Raw genomic sequence first — 3,203 nt, forward strand, 5'->3', positions numbered from 1 at the left:
TTCATTTTGTTTTTCTTCAGCCATTCGGTGGTGGACTTGCTGGTGTGTTTAGGATTATTGTCCTGCTGCAGAACCCAACTTTGTTTCAGCTTGAGTACACAAACAGATGGTTGGACATTCTCCTTCAGGATCTCTTGCTAGACAGCAGAATTCATAGTTCCTTTTATCACGGCAAGTCTTCCAGGTCCTGAAGCAGCAAAACAGCCCCAGACCATCACACTTCCACCACCGTATTTTACTGTTGGTATAATGTTCTTTTTATGAAATGCAGTGTTCCTTCTACGCCAGATATACTTAATTTTCTTAAAAAAACACTCAACACTCTTACCCCAACCATCTGATCCCAACCGTCCTCCCTCAACTGATCTCCCTCAAGCATTCTACCCCAACGGTCCTCCCTCAGCCATCGTACCCCACTCAACCTCCTCTCCAGTGTAGGAATGTAACTAAGTACATTTACTCCAGTAATGCGTGAGTCCAGATGTTGAGGTATTTTACTTGAGTCTTTTTTTTTCATGCCACGTTCTACTTCAACCCCGAAAGACCGTAGAGTTGGATGTTTCCTTTTCTTAAACTAAAGACATTTTCCGGTGACGTTTTGACCAAAGTGTTTGCTATGTCTTCGGTTACCTGGCATCTCCACACTCACAGAGTCTGTGTGCGTCTCGGAAAGCAGAGGATGGAGTTTCACTGAAACTAAAGCTCACCTGTCTCCACAGAGACAGAAACACAAGCTGTCTCAGGTGAGACGATTCTGGGGACGCTGCATGCCGATCCACTGAAGACATTCACCGCAAGACTGAACCGTGTTGAGGATTTAAGCAGAACAGTCATCTGTATACACACAGGTTACTGATGTGAAAAATGAGCTTTAGTTATGAAATGAAATCATAACATCCAGACAAATTTGTTCCTGCAAATCAAAGATGCTTCTTTTAACCAAATTTTAAAACAAAATAACGTGGATGGCTCCATACAACGCCCTTCAATTTACATTTTCTGAGGCGGTGTGTAACGTGATCGACACAACGTGAGGTTGTATTTATTTTCTAACCTCTGACATTTTGGGACTCGGTGTGCAAGAAACCGTTAGGGTGTCCCGACGGCCCCGAGAGAGAAGACACCACGTTGGAGAACGGAAAACAACATTGGCGTGGACCAATCAGGACTGGAGCTGGTGAGGACATCACCCTTTTCATCCTTCCTTTAGCCCCCTGAGTGAGTTTCTGCCTGAACATATTCTTCCTGCTTTGTGTGGCGTTTACAGTGGTGTGAAAAAGTGTTCGCCCCCTTCCTCATTTCCTGTTCCTTTGCATGTTTGTCACACTTAAGTGTTTCGGAACATCAAACCAATTTAAACAATAGTCAAGGACAACAACAAAAGATCCTTAACAGCTACACATCATGCCGAGACCCAAAGAAATTCAGGAACAATTGAGAAAGAAAGTAATTGAGATCTATCAGTCTGGAAAGGGTTATAAGCCATTTCCAAAGCTTTGGGAATCCAGCAAACCACAGTGAGAGCCATTATCCACAAATGGCATGGAACAGTGGTGAACCTTCCCAGGAGTGGCCGGCCGCCCAAAATTACCCCAAAAGCGCAGCGACGACTCATCCAAGAGGTCCCAAAAGACCCCACAACAACGTCCAAAGAACTGCAGGCCTCACTTGCCTCAGCTAAGGTCAGCGTTCATGCCTCCACCATCAGGAAAAGACTGGGCAAAAGTACCAACAGTAAAATACGGTGGTGTTAGTGTGATGGTCTGGGGCTGTTTTGCTGCTTCAGGACCTGGAAGACTTGCCGTGATAAAAGGAACTATGAATTCTGCTGTCTACCAAGAGATCCTGAAGGAGAATGTCCAACCATCTGTTTGTGTACTCAAGCTGAAACGAACTTGGGTTCTGCAGCAGGACAATGATCCTAAACACACCAGCAAGTCCACCACCGAATGGCTGAAGAAAAACAAAATGAAGACTTTGGAGTGGCCTAGCCAAAGTCCTGACCTGAATCCTACTGAGATGTTGTGGTATGACCTTAAAAAGGCCGTTTATCCTCGAAAACCCTCTAATGTAACTGAATTGGGACAATTCTGCAAAGATGAGTGGGCCAAAATTCCTCCAGGACGCTGTAAAAGCCTCATTGCACGTTATCGCAAACGCTTGGTTGCAGTTGTTGCTGCTAAGGGTGGCCCAACCAGTTATTAGGTTTAAGGGGCCATGATGTTTTGTTTTTTTTTGTTCACCTTTAATAATAAACACCTTCATTTACAAATTGCATTTTGTGTTTACTTGTGTTGTCATTGACTATTGTTTAAATTGGTTTGATGTTCCGAAACACTTAAGTGTGACAAACATGCAAAGGAACAGGAAATGAGGAAGGGGGCAAACACTTTTTCACACCACTGTTCTTCTCTGTGTGTATGTGTGTGTTTTTTTGTGTGTATGTTTGTCTCTCTCACTAACTCACTCACTCACTCACTCACTCACTCACTCACACACAGAAAAACACATAGAGATGGGTTGTGGGTGTATGTCTTTCTGTGTGTTTCTGTGCGTGTGTGTGCATGTGTGTGTTAAAGTTACAAAATGTCGGTCTAAAAACCTGTCGGTTCTCGTTTTTGGTGAAGTTTTGTGAGACTGTTGTGAAACCACCGCTCACTTCGAACTTCACACATGGGGAATAAATAGATAACACAAAGAGAAAGAAAAATATGTTGTATATGATCCTGAACTAGAAAGACACCAGAAAATCTCTAAACGAATTGTTGTCATCTGTCTGCCCGAAGATGAAATGAAAACCTTGTCTTCTGCTTTTTGTGGCAGTCCGCCGCCTTCGCTTCCTCTTCCTTATTCCTTGTGGTTCCCCTCAGCAGAGGTGATGCTTTTTACTGTCTCTGTCAACACATCTAACAACGACCGTGTTAGCTGCTCTTTGGTTCCTCTTTTCTTAACGTCCCTCCTCAGTTATCAGAACAAGAGTGTCACACAACATTCGGGGAGTTTTGTCTTCTGCTGTTTGTAAATTGAGTTGAATGTCACACACACAGACGCACGTAGAGACGCACGCACTCACAGACACAATACCACACACAGACAGACACACAGACACAGGCGTGTACACACACACACTAATGGCGTTTTTCCACTGCTGGTAACAGCTTGCCTCGGCTCGCCTCGGCCCGCCTCGGCTCGCCTCGGCCCAT

General features: G+C 44.4%; 1 protein-coding gene and 1 long non-coding RNA gene across 3 annotated transcripts in view; one reads left to right on the top strand and one right to left on the bottom strand.

Annotated features, from left to right (window-relative positions):
- The window catches only part of LOC117952721, a 20,129-nt gene that overhangs the window by 14,299 nt on the left and 2,627 nt on the right, over nucleotides 1-3,203 (bottom strand). The gene's annotated exons all lie outside the window — the stretch shown is intronic.
- itm2bb (integral membrane protein 2Bb) overlaps nucleotides 1-3,203 on the top strand; it is a 15,144-nt gene that overhangs the window by 959 nt on the left and 10,982 nt on the right. The gene's annotated exons all lie outside the window — the stretch shown is intronic.

The sequence above is a fragment of the Etheostoma cragini genome, chromosome 11 (genome assembly GCF_013103735.1).
Source record: "Etheostoma cragini isolate CJK2018 chromosome 11, CSU_Ecrag_1.0, whole genome shotgun sequence".
Lineage (NCBI taxonomy): Eukaryota > Metazoa > Chordata > Actinopteri > Perciformes > Percidae > Etheostoma > Etheostoma cragini.